Genomic DNA, 27,187 nt, shown 5'->3' with positions numbered 1-27,187 from the left:
AAACTTAATGGTGGTTGCCACCAAGTTCTGTTCAGTTTTTTTACCTATATCCAGAGTTCTTTGCGGAAGCGAGCCTTGAAGATTGCTGCCTCCAAGTCCCGTTTTGAACTCTTTTATTGGAGTCTTTATGAATCAAGCCTTAATGTTTTTAGCCACCAACTCCTACTTGGGCTCCTAAATCTGAAAGAAATTAAACGAAAGTAAATAAATGCTAGCTAATAAAACCTAAATAAAATACCTAATAGTGGGTTGCCTCCCACTCAGCGCTTGATTATAGTCATTTAGCTTGATTGTGGTAGTGATTGGCTATTGGGGGGAGAAACAGCTGCTTGTTGGAAAGCAAGCATCCACGTCATCTCTGCACATTCTGGACTAAGATGCAATGAAACTTCTTGTGGCCTCATCATTTCTTGTCCATTTGTCATCCATCTTCTCAAGTACATTGGAGATGTTCTGTAGCCTTTCTTGAACGTCGTCAATGCTGACCTGGTGCCAGCCTATGTTGTCATAGGCGTATGCTGAAAGTTCTGTCAGTTCCTTTTGCATTGACTCTACTGTCTTGTGTATCAGCTGCTCGCTGATTGGTGGAGACTCGGCGTCGATCGATGCGATTATGTGTTCGTTGGTCGATCTCGGCGAGTTGCCATCGATCGATTTTGCTCGTGTCCTGTCGATCGATGCTGATATCTGGTGTTGAGCTGCGAGTTGCCTCTGAATGGTTTTGACTTCTTTCTGTAGCCATTCTGCATGGCTGTCTAGTCCACTGATTTTGTTGTCGAATGGAAAGTAGATGTCATCGCAGCATTTGTCAAGTCGTTCCTCCATGGTGTCTAGAGCAGTGTAGATCTTGGATGTGATCTTGTCAACCTCAGCTGCTGTGTAAGGAAGTAACTCCACAGGTTTCTTGCCATCGATCCAAGGCCCTCGTAGCCTATCGATCGATGCTGATTTTGCCTGCAAAAAATTTTGATTAGTAATGTTCGCAATATCTTTTTGGGCATGAAGTAATTGACTAGACAATTTGTTTAAATATGTCATGACTGGTGATATAAAGCGGTCATGCATGTCCTCGTAAGTCCTCAGCCTCTCATTCATGGCTGACACTTTAGCGTCGAGCGATGTGAAGGTACACATGTCGATAATGTGGCTGGTTGTTGGCCTTCTTGCGAATGGTGTCCAGATCTTGCTGTAGTAGCTCGATTTTAGTGCTTAGCCAGCCACATTGTTGTTGAGAGGGTAGTAAACGTCGTTTATCCTCGTGTCGATGTATGAGACTTCCCATTCATCCCTGTGTTGTGTTGAACATTGCGGTTCTGCAGGGATCTGGACTGTAGGAAGACTGACGTCGATCGATGTTGCATTTGGTGCGTCGATCGATGTTGAGGTCGTTGCTTCCTTCTCAAGTTGCTGACGTAAACTCTCAATTTCTGTCCTCATTTCTGCCATACTTCTGAAAAGCTCATTGTAGCCTCTATCCAAAGGCTGATGTGTATCTTCTACCAGTGATTTGAGCTCCTCTCCAAGTTTCTCCTGAGCTCCACAAATACCAAACACCATCTCATTGATTTCATCTTTGGTGTAGAGTTCTGGTGCCAGTCTTGTGAGTGTGAAGGAAGTGGCATGTTCTGGAAGACAGATGTGGCTCTCTTCAAAAAGAGACGCTCTTTCCAGTAATTTCCTGATGTGTCCTTTGTGACAGGTATCATCTCACCAGTGACGCCTCGTGCGTGTCCACACTCATCTCTGTAGACTCCATACTCGTCCCTTTGTTCCCAAGTGAACTTTCTGGCTCCGTACATGTCAAAAGCGCGGTTCCCAAATTCATACCGTCTGTCGATCGACGTCGGGTCATCTCTATTGATCGACGTTGGTGTTACCCTGTCGATCGATGTCTCCGTTGTACCATCGATCGAGCTTGCCCTTTTGGTTGGCGTGGTAGATCTGGATTGATTTTGTTGTGGCGACTCTTACGTGGTTGTTAGGATCTGTTTGAATGACGTCTGGAGTGCCACGTTGCTGTGAGAATAGGTTGTCAGGTCCATTGGCTACTTGAGGATATCTGCTATGTCCTCTCTGGACACTTGTAAGATCCTTCCATCCATTGCACGTGCGTTGCCATCTGGGTCTCTGAAAATACCAAATTCATCAGGTGTTAGAAAACCGTAATCAAATTTGCATAATCATTCAATTTAGAAATAGAAAGATTAGGGTTTAGAGTAGTATCGATCGATGTAGATACAGTTACATCGATCGATGGCAGAGTAATTTCTGCAGAACTTGTGTTCTTGAGATGATTTCTCTTCATGGATTTTTCTGTTGATGTAGAAGGAAGAGTGTTCATCTTTTTTGCTTGTGTGTTGCTCTGATGTGTGTAGGTGGTTTCGGGGGTGCAAAACGATTTATATAGGTATCTATAAACCTAGTTGGGGTTGGAATATTCTCCTGCTCCTGAATTTTCGCTGCGGCGCGAATATCGATCGTGTTCCTGTTTGAGTGTCGATCGATGTGAGCGGTTGTTTTGCTGGACGAGGGTGGGTATCGACCGATGTGGAGTGCACAGCGTCGAACGATGTTGGAAACGTGTTTGTGAACTTATGTGTTTCAAGTCTTTCATCCTGCAAAGACATTTCTATTGCACGTTCTTTCCAATAATCCTCATCGTATTCCTCTGTATGTTCCTCATTAGGTGAAGTAATTACAGTGTCAACTGCAAAAATTTCATGGAAACCACTGTCTGCCCAACTGCCTATGGAATAATCATCATGTCCTCTCTTGCTTGGAGGTTTGAAGGCAAAATGTTGGTAACAATGATTAGGTGGAGCGAAATGGTCAACTGGGTGCATTACATCGAGTGACGTGTTGTGTTGCGGTCATCGGTCACCGTTGACTCATTGGAATCGATCGATGGAAAGGTTGGGGTGTCGATCGATTCCGACTACTCTGTTTCGTACTCCGATTCATACTCTGCTCCACAATGGCATGCGCCAATGAAACCAAGTTCTTTCCCGTAATCCACAGAATTAATGACCTTTCTCTTAGGTCGGATGGGGTCGTAGTGGATGTTTGGGTCTATGAGCGTTAGACACAATTTGTTTTGTTCATGTCACATACAGCTCCTACTTAGCTAGGAAAGATCTTCCAAGCAGAAGTGAAGAGTTCCAGTTAAGCTCGATGTCTAGGACATGAAAATCTACAGGGACAAGGGCATTACCAATCTGTACCTCCAGATCTCTTATGATTCCTCCTGATCGTTTCTCGGAAAGATCCACGAAGGTGAAGGATTCCGTTGAAGGTTCGATGGTCAAACCAAGCTGGTCTACCTTGATCCTAGGGAGGATACTAACTGATGCTCATGTGTCACACATTGAATGGGGAAATTCAACACCCTTGACTACGCATGGTATTGCAAACTTCCCAGAATCACTCTTCTTCGTCAATGTGATCTGTGTTTCATCTTCTCTCTTGCTTGATGAAACATTCTCCAAATGTCCTCCTCAGTTACCTTTGTTTCTCTGAAGAACATCCACAACCGGTGTGTGAAGTAAGCTTCATCAAAAGGTTTTTCGATTGGGATTCTGAGGACTCTTTTAGTGAAACCATCCATCTCCTTATCGTTAGCTTCCCTCTTAAGGTTTTTAGGAACCTTTTCCTTTCTTTTCCTTAACCTTCTCCCTTCAGCTTCTTGTTCTTTTTGAACTAATTCTGGTCAACTATTTAAAGGGTTGGGTTTTGGTTCGGGTGGGTTAGCTAATGGTTTAGGTGGTGGTCTGAGTGCGTTGATGTAATCATTATCGATTGAGGGTAACCGCACTCGGTATGTCAGAGGTGCCTGTCGATCGATGGGAGGTGTGTTGTGACGATCGACGTCGACTCACTCTGTCGATCGATGGTTTGCTCAACCGATCGATCGATTTTATCATAGAAAGGGGAGGGGGGTGAGGATGCTTAGCTGCAATTCTTCATGAGTTAGAATTCGAACCGCATTGCATTCAGTCGATTTAGTAGACGACGTCGATCGATGACTGGAGTAATCCGTCCATCGATCTTCATCATGGTCTGTCGATCGATGCGAGTTCATCGACATCGGTCGACACCATTGGGATCCGCCGAGACTCATGGAGCTTTCGATTTTGAAGTCTCCTTCCTCAAGCTTTTCATTTCTCACCACTTGCCAGAAATCATCATCTATGATGGCATTTACGTGGTGTTTCCCTTTGTCGGCTCCTGCCTCTCTAGCGAAAGCTTCTTGCCTCTTTATAGTTCACCGTCTGAATTACTTGCGTTTCAAGTTTTCTCACCTGAGTCCCTAAGGTCTCGATTTTGGTGTTCAGATTGTTGTAGGCGGAGTCTATTTTACCGTTGAAATCCACGTTGATTTGTTGTTGTCCCAACAGTACTCGATCAAGCATTTCTTCGATCTTGCTTTCCTGAGTCTGGGGTGGTGGATTTTGGTAGTAAGAGTTCGAGTAGCTTTGCTGTTGTTGAAGGGTTTTTGAAATTGTGAACTTGGTTACTTCTTTGGCCATTTCCAAAGAAGTTTCTGTTTCTGCCCTGGTTTCCAAATTTCTGGAATCCGGTACCTCCGATGTAGTTCACATTTTCTTCTCCTTCTGTATCTGCTACTTCTCCTTCAGCTGAAAAGACTTGCTTCCTAAGAAGTTCGTGCACCACATCTAACTTAGCTCTTACTTCGTCCATCTGTTCCTTCCCGATAGAGGCTACAGACTTCTTCCGTTCAGAGTTAGTGTTTTTGGTGCTGCTGCTGTTAGCAAGGTTTTCGATAAGTCTCTCAGCTTCCAACGGATTCCGAGTAGTGAAGTTTCCTTCACTCGCCGTATCAAGAGCCATTTGATACTGTAAGGCGAGACCTCGGAAGAAAGTGCTTAGCAGCTGCACTTCGTTAAATCCGTGGTGTGGACAGTCTCGCTGGAAGACCCTAAATCTAATCCACGCATCTTTGAAGGACTCTCCAGCCTTCTGCGAGAATGTGGAAATTTTGTTCCGAAGTTTTTCAGCGCGCGCCTCATCGAAGAAGTTTTGTAAGAAAGCATTCTTGATGTCGGTCCAGGATGTTAAAGATCAAGTGGGTTGCTGCCTAAGCCAGTGCATCGCTTCTCCATTCAGCGTGTATCTGAAGAGCTTGCACAGCAGGTAATCTTCGGGGACTCCTTCCATCCGAATAGCAGCGATTAGATCCTCGAACCGTTCCAGATGGTCCATAGGATGCTCGTGCGGTAACCCAGAGTAGGGTATCTGCGACACGAGAGTGTAGTATTGAGGCTTCAGCTCGAAATTCTGCTTCTGGATCTCCGGAAGTCGAATAACTGATCTGTTGGAATAGTACTCATCTGGGCAATTTAGTCGGCCAGTGGTTTCGATCGAGCGTCCTCGTCTACAGGTTGAGCAGCTCCTGTAGCATCAGTGATATACCTTGGATTTGACCCACTTATCCATGGTATATAAGTATTTTACGTTATAATATATCTATGTTTTCTACTCTTCTAGGTATGTTTTCAGGTTCAGGTGCATTTCGGAGTAAAGCTATGACTTTGGAGCATTTGGAGCTTTAAAGGACATTTCACCCGAGCTGACCACTTAGAGGTCGTCGAGAGGAAGAACATCGATCGATGCGCATCAGTGCTGACGATCGATATCAGGAAATGCCCGACAGATGAAGATTAATATCGATCGATGTTCTACCCAAGTCCATCGATCGATGTCGAGACACCAGACGCGACATTTGGATTCAGCAGACTTAAAAACCAAGGCTAAGCCAAATTAACAAAATGCCCTGACGAGTTTTTAACCTAGTAGAAATATATACTGCCTAAGTGTTTGACGGCAGGAAGAGCTTTTTCTTTTTTCTATACCTAGTTTTGTTACAAGTTTCATTTGGGAGAGAAGATCACTTGTGATTGGAACTCCTTGTTTCTATTTTTTTTCATCTTATACTATGAGTTTCTATTCCTTTATTGTTATGAATTGCTTTGCTATGTTTGAGCAGCTCAACTGTTAGATCCAGGGTTCAGATAGGTTTGTGGGTGGGATTTGCCCCAAACTATAGATCTGCCTTGTTGTGATATTCATGATAGATATGTATTCATTGCTTGTTTTAGCCTTGCTAACTAGAACTTGATCATAGGATTGCATATTCAAGCACCCTTGTTATCCCATCCTGACATCTATCTATCATATTAGGACAGCTAGAGAGGGCTAACCGCCAATTTAACATCTTAGTAGGGCATTTCATACTCGCGCATAGGCCTGGCTAGAACCCGTCGATCGATGTCCTCAACTGACAATCGATTGACGTTGGCAAAGGTGTATCGGTCGACGTCTTAATAGACCATCGATCGACACTCTCTCATTGTCTGCATACTAACCGTTGAGACACAAGATCTAGTCTGTTAACCAGTGGTACATGCGACAGCTGATCACTGAGTTAAGCGAATGAGCTCTAATATATCATGCATGCAACAGTTAGGCATCTATAGGTATTATAATCTCCAACACATGAATAGTGGCCCTGCATTAATATCATTTCCACCAAGCTACATTTATTATTTACTCGCTTGTTACTATTACTATTTCATTTAAACATTTACAACCTTTAGAATTAATAAACACTAGATTTAATTGTTCCCTAGCTCCTTGTGGATTCAATCCCTAAGTACTACATCTGAACCTCTTTTGATGAGAGTAACACTCCTTAGGGTAATTTGAGTGGTATCAAATTGGCGCCGTTACCGGGGAGCTTTGATCGCCATTAGATTTAGTTTTATTGATTCTTATTCTTTTCTCTACCCCCTTTCTAATAATCTTTTTCTTGTCTTTTCAGGTGCATGCGCAGCAGTACCAGAAGCAACAAGGAGAAAGACTTGCTGTTCTCAGACGATCCTGCTCATTTGGAACGCACCATCCGTGGGAGTCAACGTTCCACATCGCTCGACGCAACCACTTCGTCGTCGATCGATACGCACAATCAACCGTCGACCGACACCAGACCATCATCGTCGATATATCCCAGTCGTTCGACAATGATCGATACTACACCGCGTACGTCGATCGATACCGTGTCGTCAAAAATGGTAAACATTATTATTCTAACTCAGGACGAGAACGGAAACCTGTATGACCAGGCCGGTCATCTGCGTAATGCAACAGGTCAGAAAATAGATGCTCAGTGAACTGTAATCCCTGATGCTAATGCTACAAGAGCTGCTCAACCTGTAGATGAGGACGCTCGATCGAAACCTCTGGCCGACTACAATTGCCCAGATGAGTACTATTCCAACAGATCAGCTATTCGACTTCCGGAGATCCAGAAGCAGAATTTCGAGCTGAAGCCTCAATACTATCTCGTGTCGCAGATACCCTACTCTGGGTTACCGCACGAGCATCCTATGGACCATTTGGAACGGTTCGAGGATCTAATCGCTGTTATTCGGATGGAAGGAGTCCCCGAAGAATACCTGTTGTGCAAGATCTTCAGATACACGCTAAATGGAGAAACGATGCATTGGCTTAGGCAGCAACCCATAGGATCTTTAACATCCTGGAGCGACATCAAGAATGCTTTCTTACGAAACTTCTTCGATGAGGCAAGCGCTGAAGAACTTCGGAACAAAATTTCCACATTCTCGCAGAAGGCTGGAGAGTCCTTCAAAGATGCGTGGATTAGATTTCGTTTCTTCTAGCGAGACTGTCCACACCACGGATTTAACGAAGTGCAGCTGTTAAGCACTTTCTTCCGAGGTCTCGCCTTACAGTATCAAATGACTCTTGATACGGCAAGGGAAGGAAACTTCACTATTCGGAAACCCGTTGGAAGCTGTGAAACTTATCAAAAACCTTGCTACAGCAGCAGCACCAAAAAACATGACTCTGAACGAAAGAAGTCTGTAGCCTCTATCGGGAAGGAACAGATGGACGAAGTAAGAGCTAAGTTAGATGTGGTGCACGAGCTTCTTAGGAAGCAAGTCTGTTCAGCTGAAGGAGAAGTAGCAGATACGGAAGGAGTAGAAAATGTGAACTACATCAGAGGTACCGGATTCCAAAAATTGGAAACCAGGCGCGGAAACAGAACAGAAACTTCTTGAAATGGCCAAAGAAGTAACCAAAATTCACAATTTCAAAACCCTTTCAACAACAGCAAAAGCTACTCGAACTCTTACTACCAAAATCCACCACCCCAGACTCAGGAAAGCAAGATCGAAGAGATGCTTGATCGAGTACTGTTGGGACAACAACAAATCACCGTGGATTTCAACGGTTAAATAGACTCCACCTATAACAATCTGAACACCAAAATCGAGACCTTTGGGACTCAGGTGAGAAAACTTGAAACCCAAGTAATTCAGACGGCGCGACTATAAAGAGACAAGAAGCTTTCGCTAGAGAGGCAGGAGCCAACAAAGGGAAACACCACGTAAAATGCCATCATAGATGATTATTCCTGGCAAGTGGTGAGTAATGAAAAGCTTGAGGAAAGGAGACTTCGAAATCGAAAGCTCCATGAGTCTCGGCGGATCCCAGTGGTGTCGACCGATGTCGATGACTCGCATCGATCGACAGACCATGATGAAGATCGATGGATGGATTACTCCAGTCATCGATCGACGTCGTCTGCCAAATCGACTGAATGCAATGCGGTTCGAATTCTAACTCATGAAGAATTCGCAGCTAAGCATCCTCATAAAATCGATCGATCGGTTGAGCCAACCATCGATCGACAGAGTGAATCCAACGTCGATCGTCACAACACACCTCCCATCGATCGACAGGCACCTCTGTCATACCGAGTGCGGTTACCCTCAATCGATAATGATTACATCAACGCACTCAGAGCACCACCTAAACCATTAGCAAACCCACCCGAACCAAAACCCAACCCTTTAATAGTTCACCAGAATCATTTCAAGAAGAACAAGAATCTGAAGGGAGAGGTTAAGGAAAGAAAGGAGAAGATTCCTAAAAACCTTAAGAGGGAAGCTAACGATAAGGGAGATGGATGGTTTCACTAAACGAGTCCTCAGAATCCCAATCGAAAAACCTTTTGATGAAGCTTACTTCACACACCGGTTGTGGATGTTCTTCAAAGAAACAAAGGTAACTGAGGAGGACATTAAGAAAATGTTCATCAAGTCAAGAGAGAAGATGAAACACAGGATCACATTGACGAAGAAGAGTGATCCTGGGAAGTTTTGCAACCCATGCGTAGTCAAGGGTGTTGAATTTCCCCATTCAATGTGTGACACAGGAGCATCAGTTAGTATCCTCCCTAGGATCATGGCAGACCAGCTTGTTTTGACCATCGAACCTTCAACGGAATCCTTCACCTTCGTGGATATTTCAGAAAAAACGATCAGGAGGAATCATAAGAGATCTGGAGGTACAGATTGGTAATTCCCTTGTCCCTGTAGATTTTTGTCCTAGACATCGAGCTTAACTGGAACTCTTCACTTCTTCTTGGAAGATCTTTCCTAGCTACAGTAGGAGCTGTATGTGACATGAACAAAAACAAATTGTGTCTAATGCTCATAGACCCAAACATCCACTACGATCCCATCCGACCTAAGAGAAAAAGGTCATTAATTCTGTGGATTACGGGAAAGAACTTGGCTTTATTGGCGCATGCCATTGTGGAGCAGAGTATGAATCGGAGTACGAAACAGAATACTCGGAATCGATCGACCACCCTTACCTTTCCATCGATCGATTCCAATGAGTCAACGGTGACCGATGACCGCAACAACACGTCACACTAGACGTAATACACCCAGTTGACCATTATGCTTCACCTAATCATTGCTACCAACATTTTGCCTTCCAACCTCCAAGCAAGAGAGGACATGATGATTATTCCATACGCAGTTGGGCAGACAATGGTTTTCATGAAAGTTTTGCAGTTGACACTGTAATTACTTCACCTAATGAGGAATATACAGAGGAATTCGATGAGGATAATTGGAAAGAACGTGCAATAGAAATGTCTTTGCAGGATGAAAGACTTGAAACACATAAATTCACCAACATGTTTCAACATCGTTCGATGCTGTGCACTCCACATCGGTCGATACCCACCCTCGTCCAGCAAAAACGACCGACGCTCACATCGATCGACACATGATATCACTCAAATTACCCTAAAGAGTGTTACTCTCATCAAAAGAGGTTCAGATGTAGTACTTAGGGATCGAATCCACATAGACTCTAGGATTACTCAACAGACTTAAATAATTAGAAATAAATATAGACTAAAAGGTTTAATAGTTTTAAAAGCAGTAAATGATAAATCGAAAACAACAGTGATTCAATCGATTGAATTGAAGTGGTTCAAGATTGGGAAAGTAGCTAGATTCAGGCAATTCTCAGGTATAAAATGTATGCACTTAGTTTAGACTAAAGGGTTTAATGGTTCTTGAACTAAACGTTGATTTAACCGGATAGGTTATCCTCACTAGATCTCTGATCTCAACTGTCGTATTTTGATCTCGAGAAGTGTCGATCGATGTGACTTGATGTACATCGACCGATACACCTTTGTAACGATCGACCGACAAAACGATAGCTGCGTCGATCGACGGTTATTCTAGCGAGCTTTGCGAATGGGTTTAACTCGTTCTCTAACCTTCTCAGACCAACTGTCGTTGCGCTTGAGTTAGTTAGATCACACAAATGAGTTCAGGTATTGAGGGGAAACGGGTTAGTTGGACTCAATTAATCCTAAGATCTAAAATGAAGGTGATCAATCTCAATTTTAGCATTAAGTCCATAAGCAATGAAAGAACAATCAAACACCTTTTTAACAGTCATATTAGCAGTACATAATTTCAACCATGATGAGAAACCTAAATCTAACAATTGGTTTACTCAAACATATTCATGAGAGACAAAGTCATGATAATGTGAAATAAACTCAAATGAAACATAGAACGCAAATAGATAGAGTAATAGAAATAAAGGAGTTCAAGATCTTCTCTGTTTTGCTATCTCAGTTCTATCTCTCCAATCCTAAGCTCTCCTGATGGTAGCCAAAATGCTCCTTTTCCAAAACTAGGTCTTTTGCAAGTGTCTGCCTAGAAATGATACAAAACCCTAGTACATATAGCCTAACAGGCGGCCAGGGACTTAAGTTGTAAATAATAGATCTTCTGGGAAATGAAATCATTTAATTTGCGATTTCATCCGTGTGACTGCGTATCGATCGATGCACATATATGTATGTCGATCGATGGTAAGTGATTACGATCGATAGATGGTAAGTGATTACGATCGACCGATGTTGCTCTTCAAGCGTCGATCGATTTCCTTGCGTAAAAGCATTCCAAAATGTCCCAAAAGTATCATTTCCTTCCATCAGGCGAATAAACCTATATTTGCTTTGAAAAGACTCTAAAACATGATTAATACATCTTAAAACCTATATATACCATGTATAAAAACGGGTGAAAATCATGGTATATCAACACACGTGCTGGAACATCGATCGATATTCGCGCCGCAGCGAAAATTCAGGAGCAGGAGAATATTCCCTCCCAACTAGGTTTAAAGATACCAATATAAATCGTTTTGCACCCCCGAAACCACCTACACACATCAGAGCAAACACACAAGCAAAAAAGATGAATACTCTTCCTTCTACATCAACAGAAAAATCCATGAAGAGCAATCATCTCAAGAACACAAGTTCTGCAGAAATTACTCTGCCATCGATCGATGTAACTGTATCTACATCGATCGATACTACTCTAAATTCTAATCTTTCTATTTCTAAATTGAATGATTATGCAAACATTGATTACGGTTTTCTAACACCTGATGAATTTAGTAATTTCAGGGACCCAGATGGCAACGCACGTGCAATGGATGGAAGGATTTACAAGTGTCCAGAGAGGACATAGCAGACATCCTTCAAGTAGCCAATGGACCCGACAACCTATTCTCACAGAAACGTGGCACACCAGACGTCATTCAAACAGATCCTAACAACCACGCAGGAGTCGCCACAACAGAGATCAATCCAGATCTATCACGCCAACCAAAAAGGCAAGCATCGATCGACGGTACAACGGAGACATCGATCGACAGGGTAACACCAATGTCAATCAATAGAGATGACCCGACGTCGATCGACAGATGGTATGAATGTGGGAACCGCGCTTTTGACATGTACGGAGCCAGAAAGTTCACTTGGGAACAAAGGGACGAGTATGGAGTCTACAGAGATGAGTGTTGACACGCACGAGGCGTGGCTGGTGAGATGAAACCTGTCACAAAGGACAACATCAGGAAATTACTGGAAAGAGCATCTCTTTTTGAAGAGAGCCACATCTGTCTTCCAGAACATGCCACTTCCTTCACACTCACAAGACTGGCACCAGAACTCTACACCAAAGATTAAATCGATGAGATGGTGTTTGGTATTTGTGGAGCTCAGGAGAAACTGGGAGAGGAGCTCAATACATTGGTAGAAGATACACATCAGCCCTTGGATAGAGGCTACAACGAGCTTTCAGATGTATGGCAGAAATGAGGACAGAAATTGAGAGTTTACGTCAGCAACTTGAGAAGGAAGCTACGACCTCAGCATCGATCGACGCACCAAATGCAACATCGCTCGACGTCAGTCTTCCTACAGTCCAGATCCCTGCAGAACCGCAATGTTCAACACAACACAGGGATGAATGGGAAGTCTCATACATCGACACGAGGATAAACGACGTTTACTACCATCTCAACAACAATGTGGCTGGCTAAGCACTAAAATCGAGCTACTACAGCAAGATCTGGACACCATTCACAAGGACCAACAACCAGCCACATCGATCGACATGTGTACCTTCACATCGCGCGACGCTAAAGTCTCAGCCATGAATGAGAGGCTGAGGACTTACGAGGACATGCATGACCGCTTCATATCACCAGTCATGATAGATTTAAACAAATTGTCTAGTCAATTGCTCCATGCCCAAAAAATATTGAGAACATTACTAATCAAATTTTTTGCAGGCAAAATCAGCATCGATCGACAGGCTACGAGGGCCTTGGATCGATGGCAAGAAACCTGGGAGTTAGTTCCTACACAGCAGCAGAGGTTGACAAGATCACATCCAAGATCTACAATGCTCTTGACACCATGGAGGAACGACATGACAAACGCTGTGATGACATCTACTTTCCATTCGACAACAAAATCAGTGGACTAGACAGCCACGCAGAATGGCTACAGAAAGAAGTCAAAGCCATTCAGAGGCAACTCGCAGCTCAACACCAGATATCAACATCGATCGACAGGACACGAGCAAAATCGATCGATGGCAACTCTCCGAGATCGACCAACGAACACATAATCGCATCGATCGACGCCGAGTCTACACCAATCGGCGAGCAGCTGATACACAAGACGGTAGAGTCAATGCAAAAGGAACTGACAGAACTTTCAGCATACGCCTATGAAAACATAGGCTGGCACCAGGTCAGCATTGACAACGTTCAAGAAAGGCTACAGAACATCCCATGTACTTGAGAAGATGGATTACAAATGGACAGAAATGATGAGGCCACAAGAAGTTTCATTGCATCTTGGTCCAGAATGTGCAGAGATGACGTGGATGCTTGCTTTTCAACAAGCAGCTGTTTCTCCACCGAATAGCCAATCACTACCCCAGTCAAGCTAAATGACTATAACCAAGCGCTGAGTGGGAGGCAACCAACTATTAGGTATTTTACTTTGGTTGTACTAGCTAGCATTTAATTCCTTTCGTTTTATTTCTTTCAGATTTAGGAGACCCAAGTAGGAGGACCTGAATATCGACCGACGACGAGACGTCGACATCGTTCGACATAGACAACCACACGATGATCGATATAACACTTACACATCGATCGATATCTAATCCGGTCAGATGTATCTTCCTTACTTGTTACATTTCATACAACATGAACTATTCGTCATAACTCCGGCTGAGTTACACTGGGACAGTGTAATTTAAGTCTGGGGGAAGATTTACTGATATATTTATTTTAGTCTTATGTAAAAAGGAATTTTAAATAAATTATGCTTAGCTATTGAAAATAGGGACTATATCTTATATTGATTTAAACATAAATATCTAACCAATCTTTAGCACCATTTTAGATTTACTGATTGCAGATAGCACTAAAGATGCTAAAGCGGATCAACCTATCAACTACACACGGTTCAAGGCAAGTGTGTAGTTGGTAGGTTGATCCGCTTTAGCATCTTTAGTGCTATCTGCAATCAGTAAATCTAAAATGGTGCTAAAGATTGGTTAGATATTCATGGTTAAATCAATATAAGATTATAGTCCCTATTTTCAATAGCTAAGCATAATTTATTTGAAATTCCTTTTTTACATAAGACTAAAATAAATTATATCAGTAAATCTCCCCCCCAGACTTAAATTACACTGTCCCAGTGTAACTCAGCCGGAGTTATGATGAATAGTTTATGATGTACGAAATGTAACAAGCAGGTAAGATACATCTGACCGGATTAGATATCGATCGGTGTGTAAGTGTTACATCAATCGTCGTGTGGTTGCCTACGTCGAACGATGTCGACGTCTCGTCGTCGGTCGATATTCAAGTCCTCCTACTTGGGTCTCCTAAATCTGAAAGAAATAAAACGACAGAAATTAAATGCTAGCTAATAAAACCAAAGTAAAATACCTAATAGTGGGTTGCCTCCCACTCAGCGCTTGGTTATAGTCATTTAGCTTGACTGTGGTAGTGATTGGCTATTGGGTGGAGAAACAGCTGCTTGTTGGAAAGCAAGCATCCACGTCATCTTTGCCCATTCTGGACCAAGATGCAATGAAACTTCTTGTGGCCTCATCATTTCTTGTCCATTTGGCATCCATCTTCTCAAGTACGTTGGAGATGTTCTGTAGCCTTTCTTGAACGTTTTCAATGCTGACCTGGTGCTAGCCTATGTTGTCAAAGGCGTATGCTGAAAGATCTGTCAGTTCCTTTTGCATTGACTCTACTGTCTTGTGTATCAGCTGCTCGCCGATTGGCATAGACTCGGCATCGATCGATGCGATTATGTGTTCGTTGGTCGATCTCGGCGAGTTGCCGTCGATCGATTTCGCTGTTGTCCTGTCGATCGATGCTGATATATGGTGTTGAGCTGCGAGTTGCCTCTGAATGGCTTTGACTTCTTTCTGTAGCCATTCTGCGTGGTTGTCTAGTCCACTGATTTTGTTGTCAAATGGAAAATAGATGTCATCGCAGCGTTTGTCAAGTCGTTCATCCATGGTGTCTAGAGCAGTGTAGATCTTAGAAGTGATCTTGTCAACCTCTGCTGCTGTGTAAGGAAGTAACTCCACAGGTTTCTTGCTATCGATCCAAGGTCCTCTTAGCCTGTCGATCGATGCTGAATTTGCCTGCAAAAACTTTGATTAGTAATGTGTTCTCAATATCCTTTTGGACATGAAGTAATGGACTAGAAAATTTGTTTAGATCTATCATGACTGGTGATATAAAACGGTCATGCATATCCTCGTAAGTCCGCAGCCTCTCATTCATGGCTGAGACTTTGGCGTCAAGCGATGTGAAGGTACACATGTCGATCGATGTGGCTGGTTGTTGGTCCTTCTTGCGAATGGTGTCCAGATCTTGCTGTAGTAGCTCGATTTTAGTGCTTAGCCAGTCCACGTTGTTGTTGAGAGGGCAGAGTAAACTCTCGTCGATCGTGTCGATGAGACTTCCCATTCATCCCTGTGTTGTGTTGAACATTGCGGTTCTGCAGGGATCTGAGCTGTAGGAAGACTGACTTCGATCGATGTTGCACGTGGTGCGTCGATTGATGCTGAGGTCGTAGCTTCCTTCTCAAGTTGCTGACGTAAACTCTCAATTTATGTCCTCATTTCTGCCATACATCTGAAAAGCTCATTGTAGCCTCTATCCAAAGGCTGATGTGTGTCTTCTACCAATGTTTTGAGCTCCTCTCCCAGTTTCTCCTGAGCTCCACAAATACCAAACACCATCTCATCGATTTCTTCTTTGGTGTAGAGTTCTGGTGCCAGTCTTGTGAGTGTGAATGAAGTGGCATGTTCTGGAAGACAGATGTGGCTCTCTTCAAAAAGAGATGCTCTTTCCAGTATTTCCTGATGTTGTCCTTTGTGACATGCATCATCTCACCAGCTGCGCCTCGTGCGTGTCCACGCTCATCTCTGTAGACTCCATATTCGTCCCTTTGTTCCCAAGTGAACTTTCTGGCTCCATACATGTCGAAAGTGCGGTTCCCACATTCATAACGTTTGTCGATCGACGTCGGTTCATCCATATCGATCGACGTTGGTGTTACCTTGTCGATCGATGTCTCCGTTATACCGTCGATCGATGCTTGCCCTTTTGGTTGGCGTGATGGATCTGGGTTGGTCTCTGTTGTGGTGACTCTTGCGTGGTTGTTAGGATCTGTTTGAATGACGTCTTGAGTGCCACGTTGCTGTGAGAATAGGTTGTCAGGTGCATTGGCTACTTGAAGGATGTCTGCTATGTCCTCTCTGGACACTTGTAAAATCCTTCCAGCCATTGCACGTGTGTTGCCATCTGGGTCCCTGAAAATACCAAATTCATCAGGTGTTAGAAAACCGTAATCAATGTTTGCATAATCATTCATTTTAGAAATAGAGAGATTAGGGTTTAGAGTAGTATCGATCGATGTAGATACAGTTACATCGATCGATGGCAGAGTAATTTCTTGCAGAACTTGTGTTCTTGAGATGATTGCTCTTCATGGATTTTTCTGTTGATGTAGAAGGAAGAGTATTCATCTTTTTTGATTGTGTGTTGCTCTGATGTGTGTAGGTGGTTTCGGAGGTGCAAAACGATTTATATAGGTATCTATAAACCTAGTTTGGGAGGGAATATTCTCCTGCTCCTGAATTTTTCTGCGGCGCGAATATCGATCGATGTTCCTTTATGGGTGTCGATCGATGTGAGCGGTTGTTTTGCTAGACGAGGGTGGGTATCGACCGATGTGGAGTGCACAGCGTCGAACGATGTTGGAAACGTGTTTGGTGAACTTATGTGTTTCAAGTCTTTCATCCTGCAAAGACATTTCTATTGCACGTTCTTTCCAGTAATCCTCATTGTATTCCTCCGTATTGTTCCTCATTAGGTGAAGTAATTACAGTGTCAACTGCAAAATTTTCATGGAAACCACTGTCTGCCCAACTGCCTATGGAATAATCATCATGTCCTCTCTTGCTTGGAGGTTGGAAGGCAAAATGTTGGTAACAATGATTGGGTGAAGCGAAATGGTCAACTGGGTGCATTATGTCGAGTGACGTGTTGTTGCAGTCATCGGTCACCGTTGACTAATTGAAATCAATCGATGGAAACGTTGGGGTGTCAATCATTCCGAGTACTCTGTTTCGTACTCAGATTCATACTCTGCTCCACAATGGCATGCACCAATGAAGCCAAGTTTTTTCCCATAATCCACAGAATTAATGACCTCTCTTAGGTCGGATGGGGTCGTAGTGGATGTTTGGGTCTATGAGCATTAGACACAATTTGTTTTTGTTCATGTCACATACAGCTCCTACTGTAGCTAGGAAAGATCTTCCAAGCAGAAGTGAAAAGTTCCAGTTAAGCTCGATGTCTAAGACATGAAAATCTACAGGGACAAGGGCATTACTAATCTGTACCTCCAGATCTCTTATGATACCTCCTGATCGTTTCTCTGAAAGATCCACGAAGGTGAAGGATTCCGTTGAGGGTTTGATGTTTAAAACAAGCTGGTCTGCCATGATCCTAGGGAGGATACTAACTGATGCTCCTGTGTCACACATTGAGTGGGGAAATTCAACACCCTTGACTACGCATGGTATTGCAAACTTCCCAGGATCAGTCTTCTTCGTCAATGTGAGCATGTGTTTCATCTTCTCTCTGACTTGATGAAACATTCTCCTAATGTCCTCCTCAGTTACCTTTGTTTCTGTGAAGAACATCCACAACCGGTGAGTGAAGTAAGCTTCATCAAAAGGTTTTTCGATTGGGATTCTGAGGACTCGTTTAGTGAAACCATCCATCTCCTTATCGTTAGCTTCCCTCTTAAGGTTTTTAGGAATCTTCTCCTTTCTTTTCCTTAACCTTCTCCCTTCAGATTCTTGTTCTTCTTGAACAGATTCTGGTGAACTATTTAAAGGGTTGGGTGTTGGTTCGGGTGGATTTTCTAATGGTTTAGGTGGTGGTCTGAGTGCATTGATGTAATCATTATCGATTGAGGGTAACCGCACTCGGTATGTCAGAGGTGCCTGTCGATCGACGGGAGTGTGTTGTGACGATCCACGTCGGACTCACTCTGTCGATCGATGGTTGGCTCAACCGATCGATCAATTTTTTCATAGAAAGGGGAGGGTGGGTGAGGATGCTTAGCTGCGATTCTTCATGAGTTAGAATTCGAACCGCATTGCATTCAGTGATTTGGCAGATGACGTCGATCGATGAATGGAGTAATCCGTCCATCGATCTTCATCATGGTCTGTCGATCGATGCGTGTTCATCGACATCGGTCGACACCATTGGGATCCACCGAGACTCATGGAGCTTTCGATTTTGAAATCTCCGTCCTTGAGCTTTTCATTTTTCACCACTTGCCAGAAATCATCATCTATGATGGCATTTACGTGGTGTTTTCCTTTGTCGGCTCCTGCCTCTCTAGCGAAAGCTTCTTGCCTCTTTATAGTCTCGCCCGTCTGAATTACTTGGGTTTCAAGTTTTCTCACCTGAGTCCCTAAGTTCTCGATTTGGTGTTTAGATTGTTGTAGGCGGAGTCTATCTTACCGTTAAAATCTACAGTGATTTGCTGTTGTCCCAACAGTACTCGATCAAGCATCTCTTCGATCTTGCTTTCCTGAGTCTGGGGGTGTGGATTTTTGGTAGTAAGAGTTTGAGTAGCTCTTGCTGTTGTTGAAGGGTTTTTGAAATTGTGAACTTTGGTTACTTCTTTGGCCATTTCCAAAGAAGTTTCTGTTTCCGCCCTAGTTCCAATTTCTGGAATCCGATGTAACACCCCCGAACCGTCCTAGGCATAGGTCACCCACCGGCCAACAATCAAACAAGAACATGACCGACGGACGACCCACACCAAGGGTTGGAGATGAAAGGGGTTGGAGATGAAAGGCCAACCGGCCAGCCAACAATCAAACAAGAACATGACTGACCGTCCAACCCAACACCATGGTCCGGAAATGCTACGTGACGGGTTAGGGACGATCCGGCCAGAGTCACAAAATTTACTCCACGACCTTGACCAGTTCGTCCACTAACACGTCCGCTGCGTCAAGGAACAAGGCTTTGCAACTTGTACCTAGAGTTAGCGTTTTCCGTTAGATCGAGGCCTAAGGCTTTTCAACCCGTACCACGACCTAACGTTGTGTTAGACCGGACTAGTCAAATATCAGAGTACTCATGAAGCGCATATAAAACAATTACTTTTATTGATTTAAGAAATATTCATACATTGAATAATTCAAGACTGTGCCCGGCCTAATGCCAAATCGAGTCAATATAACACAATTCACAATACCGTTTACAAAAGGCATGAAAATCTACACCGGCGGTCCTAACGTCCAGCACCATGCTATCCAATCATCCTTACCTAAAGCGACCTGCAAAAAGGACAACGGAGTTGGATAAGTAATCTAGTATTACTCAGTGAGCTGGCGGCCTCAACCCGCAACCTAGATTCTAACCCAGACAACCCAAAATAACAATCAATCTAGCCCTAGCATGCAATATAAGCTAAGGCTAAGCAAACCGTTACTAAGTTAGACTTGGCCTCCTGCCATAATCTAACTTCAAGTAACGGGAACCTGCATTTAAACAAGTCAACAACCAATCCCTAGTTAACCATATATACGCTTGAGTTCAGTACTCATGTAGTGTTAGACACTTAGACTATACAAGTATCATGAGCCGGTCGACCAACAATCAAACAAGAACATGATCGGCCAACCAATGATACCGCATAGCTTTAATATCCCACCACCCTTCACAAGCAATCCCTCAAACACATACAGCCAACGTTAGGCCTACACTAACAAAATACACACCAAGCCTAATCCGGTACCTAAACCAGACTTAGGACTTAATGTCAGAACCTGCAAACAAATCAATCAACAACCAAACAAACACAATCATAATAATAATATACTATGAGTACTACGACTCGATCTATCTCGTAACACCGTATATCGATGCTACACTAACTCGAGGATTCCATAACCCTGTACGACACACTAACACAACACTCTAACATGGGCCCTGGTGACTTCGTGTTCCTCCTCTCTATCGGCAATATCCTATCTCCCTACCACAAAGGCCAGAAGAAGGAACTTTCAACCGACCGCGGCCCACAGTCCTTCGGGTCACCGCGCGACAGCCCACAGTCCTTCGGGTCACTGCCACATTACACCGTCGTGTAATACTCAGCCATAGGACCTGACCCCGTTCGTCTGAGTCTTCCCGATCCAGCGAATAAGGGGTTTCCTTGAAACCGCTGGTACGAGGGCGAGGAAACACTAGTCCACCCCAAAACATGCCTAGCATGGGCGGGTTCGCACCTGCTGTCGGCATAACACACACTCGACACAATTATCCCTAGGAAAGACTAAGGGACAAGAGTCCAACCCAAAACTAAAAAATATATAGGAGTCTACGACAATATCAACTAATACTCGTAGTCCAGCCTATATGGCATAGGACCCGTATATCAACATCACAACCAGGAGATCGGCCTATATGGCCAAGATCTCCTAAAAACAACATTATCACTAAACAACTCAACCAGTTAGTCCCTCCCTTACCAAGAGATGACTAACCTCAATCAACAAGATTAATTAAACGAGCAAGCATTTAATTAAATCTACTCAATCAATCTACTCAATCAAACCGTTACCCAGATAGTTCGGCCTCCTGCTACGACACTATCTTTAAAGATAACGGGAACCTGCACTCAACCATATCAACACGCAAGAATAGAAAACATGATGCATCCTAGCCCTAGTCCTAGTCAGGTTATCAACTCAGTCTTAATTCCATTAATCTCAGCTTAGCCCTTGCTAAACTGAGTCCGGTTCCATAAATAAAATAACCCTAAAGACTCTACCATTCAATAGAGTGATCATTCCAATCTATATGCTACTCGATCTAACCTAAATTCCAATGGAATTCACACAAAACCAACTCACAGTGTTCTAGGCGAGAAGCAGCTGGTTGATCGGAGAGGACTTGGCCAAAACCCAAGGGACGACTTGACTGGACTGGACTGATCTGATCTCGACTTGGACAGAACCTCGGCTTCACCATGAAGAAACTGACAGGCCTCGACAGGCTGATCTGGACTCGGACAGAACCTCCTTTAGCTTCTGGGCAGTTCTTCGGACTTCCCGGCGGAGTATCGAGCAGAACTTCGACTGATCTGAACCCGTAGAACTGAACTAACTCCGGACAGCATCTCCCACTTGATCGTCAAAGGAACTGAGTGGCCTGGACGAATTCAGTTGGACAGAACCGTCCATAGGCGCTGACTCGAAATCAGTAGAGAACTGACCTCGAAAACTCTCTAAAACTCTCGAAATAGCTCGGAATCACTTGCTTTCTTTTTCTACTTCTCTCTCACGTTTTTAACTTGGTTTGGACAGGTCTGGATGTGAATAAATGAGCTGGGGTCGTGGGGTATTTATAGGAGACACCAGCCATCAGCTTCAGGTTGGTGGCAGCCCGTGTGTCGCTTCGCATGGCTCCGGACGCATGCGGCGGCGGCACCTCGTGCTCCACATGTCAGGCTGCATGTCCAGGACACATGCAGGACGCCACCACTCCTCCCACATGTCAGGATGCATGCCTGGAGTGCATGCAAGAAGCCACACCAGTACACACATGTCGATCAGCATGCTTCGGTTGCATGCGCGGAGACACCTCGTGTTTGGTCGATCCACCTCGTGCTTCTACATGTCAGGCTGCATGTACAGCTTCCATGCACGGCGACACCTCGAGCTTCTGGAGACACTCAGCTTGTTAGATGCTTGACACCACGTTCTGAACCCATGCAACGAGCCACCTCGAGCTTCTCGGTCGGGTTTACGCGATTTTTTACCCTTCCGGCAAATTTCTGACCCGTGATCAATCCCGAATATTTTTTGCTCCCGTTCTGATGCTCTAAATATTTTTAATAGACTCCAGATGAATTCTGATATCCTGTAAAAATATTTCCCGAGCCTCCGGCTTCCTCGAAGAATTCCATAATACCGAAATTAGGGTTTTCGCCCAATTTCGGGTTTTTCCCGTCGTGCTTCGATCCCGTCGTGCTTGCTTCCCGTCGTACTTAATTCCCGTCCTGCTTCCAACTTATGATGTCTCCAGAATAATATTTTACTGATATGAAGATTTTTTCGGAAAACTTCGTGATGAAGAAACGTCGGTCTTCAAAAACGTCGAGCTTCTAAACCGTCGTGCTTCCAAAATTGTTATGCTTCCAAAACGTCCGTCTGATCAATCTAAGACATCTTCTAACTATGGTCGAGAAACTTATTCGACACATAGTTCACCCACGATCACTTCTTCGACCACCTCGTTCTTCGAAATTCCCGATCGATCTTTACCGCCCACGATTCGACCACCACAAAGACACTCGACCATTCTCTTTTTTTTTTTTTTTTTTTTTAACGGGTTTCTACACGGTACCTCCAATGTAGTTCACATTCTTCTCCTTCCGTATCTGCTACTTCTTCCTTCAGCTGAATAGACTTGCTTCCTAAGAAGTTCGTGCACCACATCTAACTTAGCTCTTACTTCGTCCATCTGTTCCTTCCCGATAGAGGCTACAGACTTCTTCCGTTCAGAGTCAGGTTTTTGTGCTGCTGCTGTTAGCAAGGTTTTCGATAAGTTTCACAGCTTCTAACGGATTCGAGTAGTGAAGTTTCCTTCACTCGCCGTATCAAGGGCCATTTGATACTGTAAGGCGAGACCTCGGAAGAAAAGAAGTTAGCAGCTGCACTTCGTTAAATCCGTGGTGTGGACAGTCTGCTGGAAGAACCTAAATCTAATCCCTGCATCTTTGAAGGACTCTCCAGCCTTCTGCGAGAATGTGGAAATTTTGTTCCGAAGTTCTTCAGCGCGCGCCTCATCGAAGAAGTTTCGTAAGAAAGCATCCTTATGTCGCTCCAGGATGTTAAAGATCCTGTGGGTTGCTGCCTAAGCTAGTGCATCGCTTCTCCATTCAGCGTGTATCTGAAGAGCTTGCACAGCAGGTAATCTTTGGGGACTTCTTCCATCCGAATAGCAGCGATTAGATCCTCGAACCGTTCCAAATGGTCCATAGGATGCTCGTGCGGTAACCCATAGGGTATCTGCGACACGAGAGTATAGTATTGAGGCTTCAGCTCGAAATTCTGCTTCTGGATCTCCGGAAGTCGAATAGCGTATCTGTTGGAATAGTACTCATCTGGGCTATTGTAGTCGGCCAGTGGTTTCGATCGAGCGTCCTCATCTACAGGCTGATCAGCTCCTGTAGCATCAGCATCAGGGATTACAGTTCCCTGAGCATCTATTTTCTGACCTGTTGCATTACACAGATGACCGGCCTGGTCATACCGGTTTCCGTTCTCATCATGAGTTAGAATAATAATGTTTACCATTTTTGACGACACGGTATCGATCGACGTACGCGGTGTAGTATCGATCGTTGTCGAACGATTGGGATCGATCGACGATGACGGTCTAGTGTCGGTCGACGGTGGTTTTGCGTATCGATCGACGACAAAGTGGTTGCGTCGAGCGATGTGGAACGTTGACCTCTACGGATGGTGCGTTCCAAATGAGCAGGATCGTCTGAGAACATCAAGTATTTCTCCCTGTTGCTTCTGGTACCGCTGGGCATGCACCTGAAAAGACAAGAAAGAGATTATTAGAAAGGGGGTAAAGAAAAGAATAAGAATTAATAAAACTAAATCTAATGGCGATCAAAGCTCCCCGGCAACGGCGCCAAATTTGATACCATTCAAATTACCCTAAGGAGTGTTACTCTCATCAAAAGAGGTTCAGATGTAGTATTAGGGATCGAATCCACAAGGAGTTAGGGAACAATTAAATCTAGTGTTTATTAATTCTAAGGGTTGTAAATGTTTTAAATGAAATAGCAATAGTAACAAGCGAGTAAATATAAATGTAACTTGGTTGGAAATGATATTAGATGCTGGGCCACTATTCAGGTGTTGGAGATTATAATACCTATAGATGCCTAACTGTTGCATGCATGATATATTAGAGCTCATTCGCTTAACTCAGTGATCAGCTGTCGCATGTCTCACTGGTTAACAGACTAGATCTCGTGTCTCAACGTTTAGTATGCCGACAACGAGAGAGTGTCGATCGATGGTCTATTAAGACGTCGAACGATACCATTGCCAACGTCGATCGATTGTTAGTTGAGGACATCGATCGACGGGTTCTAGCCAGGCCTATGCGCGAGTATGATATGCCTTATTAAGATACTAAATTGGCGGTTAGCCCTCTCTAGCAGTCCTAATATGATAGATAGATGTCAGGATGGGATAACAAGGTGCTTGAGTATGCAATCCTATGATCAAGTTCTAGTTAGCAAGGCTAAAACAAGCAATGAATACAAATCTATCATGAATATCACAACAAGGCAGATCTATAGTTTGGGGCTAATTCCACAAACCTATCTGAACCCTGGATCTAACAGTTGAACTACTCAGACATAGCAAAGCAACATATCAATAGATAAATAGAAACTCATAGAATAGATGAAAAGAAATAGAAACAAGGAGTTCCAATCACAAGTGATCTTTCTCCCAATGAAACTTGTAACAAAAACTAGGTCTAGAAAAGCTCTCCTCTACCGTAAAACACTTGCAGTGTATATTCTACTAGGTTAAAAACTCGTCAGGGCATTTTGGTAATTTGGCTTGGCCTTTTGTTTTTAAGTTTGTTGAATCCAAAATGTCGCGTCTGGTGTCTCGACATCGATCGATGGTACTTGTGTACATCGATCGATATTAATCTTCATCTGTCGAGGCATTTCCTGATATCGATCGTCAGCACTGATGCGCATCGATCGATTCTTCTTCCTCTCTCGACCTCTAAGTGGTCAGCTCGTGACGGGTGAAATGTCCTTTAGGTCCAAAATGCTCCAAAGTCATAGCTTTACTCCGAAATGCACCTGAACCTGAAAACATACCTCGAAGAGTAGAAAACATAAGATATATATATAGTAAAATACTAATATACCATGGACAAAAATGGGTCAAATCCAAGGTATATCACCTGCATCTAATATCATGTCCAACCAAGTTGCATTTATATTTTACTCGCCTAATTACTATTACTATTTCATTTAAAACATTTACCAACCTTTAGAATTAATAAACACTAGATTTAATTGTTCCCTAGCTCCTTTGGATTCGATCCCTAAGTACTACATCTGAACCTCTTTTGATGAGAGTAAACCTCCTTAGGGTAATTTGAGTGGTTCAATCAGCATCAGGGATTACAGTCCCCTAAGCACTATTTTCTGGCATGTTGCATTACGCAGATGACTGACCAGGTCATACAGGTTTCCGTTCTCGTCCTGTGTTAGAATAATACTGTTTACCATTTTTGACGACACGGTATCGATCGACGTACGCGGTGTAGTATCGATTGTTGTCAAACGATTGGGATCGATCGACGATGACGGTCTGGTGTCGGTCGACGGTTGGTTGTGCGTATCGCTAACGACGAAGTTGTTGCGTCGAGCAATGTGGAACGTTGACCTCTACGGATTGTGCGTTCCAAATGATTAGGATCGTCTGAGAACAGCAAGTCTTTCTCCTTGTTGCTTCTGGTACCGCTGGCATGCACCTGAAAAGACAAGAAAAAGATCATGAGAAAGGGGGTAGAGAAAATAATTAGAATCAATAAAACAAAATCTAATGGCGATCAAAGCTCCCCGGCAACGGCGCCAAATTTGATACCACTCAAATTACCCTAAGGAGTGTTACTCTCATCAAAAGAGGTTCAAATGTAGTACTTAGGGATCGAATCCACAAGGAGCTAGGAACAATTAAATCTAGTGTTTATTATTATAATGGTTGCAAATGTTTAAATGAAATAGCAATAGTAACAATAGCGAGTAAATAATAAATGTAACTTGTTTGGAAATAATATTTGATGCATGGCCACTATTCAGGTGTTGGAGATTATAACTCCTATAGATGCCTAACTGTTGCATGCATGATATATTAGAGCTCATTCGCTTTAACTCAGTGATCAGCTGTCACAGTCTCACTGGTTAACAGACTAGATCTCGTGTCTCAACGGGTTAGTATGCCGACAACGAGAGAGTGTCGATCGATGGTCTATTAAGAGGTCGAACGATACACCATTGCCAACGTCGATCGATTGTCAGTTGAGGACATCGATCGACGGGTTCTAGCCAGGCCTATGCACGAGTATGATATGCCCTATTAAAGATACTAAATTGGCGGTTAGCCCTCTCTAGCAGTCCTAACTGATAGATAGATGTCAGGATGGGATAACAGGTTGCTTGAGTAATGCAATCCTATGATCAAGTTCTAGTTAGCAAGGCTAAAACAAGCAATGAATACAAATCTATTCATGAATATCACAACAAGGCAGATCTATAGTTTTGGGCTAATCCCACAAACCTATCTGAACCCTGGATCTAATCAGTTGCCAAACAACTCCTTTATCAATAGATAAATAAAATTCATAAAATAAAAAGGAATTCAATATCCCAAAAGAAGTTCCCCCCCAATGAAATCTCCTCACCCAATGAACCTTAACAAACCCCCTCAAAAAAGCTGCCCCCCCCCCCTCAAAACACTTGCAGTGTTTATTTACTAGGTTAAAAACTCGTCCCCACATTTTGGTAATTTGGCTTGGCCTTGGGTTTTCTCCCACTCGTGTACCTCCCCCTCACATCGACATGGTACCATGGTAACGCTATATAACTAGATTTTTGACCATTTCATATCAATGGATTTAATAGAATAGATATATAATCTAGTTCCTACTCTTCAAGTTATGTTCTCTTTCAAGTGAATTTGGAAAAGCTATGACGGTACTAGGACATAGAAACAAAGCGCCACGACCACTAAGGTCAACGAAAGGAACATAAGTGTAT

The 27,187-nt window shown here is 43.5% G+C and overlaps 3 non-coding genes across 3 annotated transcripts; 2 read left to right on the top strand and 1 right to left on the bottom strand.

Annotated features, from left to right (window-relative positions):
* The first annotated feature begins 4,903 nt into the window (after positions 1 to 4,903).
* LOC125600604 lies at positions 4,904 to 5,010 on the top strand. The gene has a single exon (XR_007333887.1). It is a non-coding gene; the product is annotated as a small nucleolar RNA R71 (small nucleolar RNA).
* A 2,604-nt stretch (positions 5,011 to 7,614) lies between these two features.
* On the bottom strand, positions 7,615 to 7,720 carry LOC125600606. The gene has a single exon (XR_007333889.1). It is a non-coding gene; the product is annotated as a small nucleolar RNA R71 (small nucleolar RNA).
* Positions 7,721 to 23,042: 15,322 nt separating this feature from the next.
* Positions 23,043 to 23,147, top strand: LOC125600605. The gene has a single exon (XR_007333888.1). It is a non-coding gene; the product is annotated as a small nucleolar RNA R71 (small nucleolar RNA).
* The last annotated feature ends 4,040 nt before the right edge of the window (positions 23,148 to 27,187 follow it).

This window comes from Brassica napus, unplaced genomic scaffold (genome assembly GCF_020379485.1).
Source record: "Brassica napus cultivar Da-Ae unplaced genomic scaffold, Da-Ae ScsIHWf_2317;HRSCAF=2989, whole genome shotgun sequence".
In the NCBI taxonomy this organism is placed as follows: Eukaryota; Viridiplantae; Streptophyta; class Magnoliopsida; order Brassicales; family Brassicaceae; genus Brassica; species Brassica napus.
This window is presented reverse-complemented; position numbering and strand designations above follow the sequence as displayed.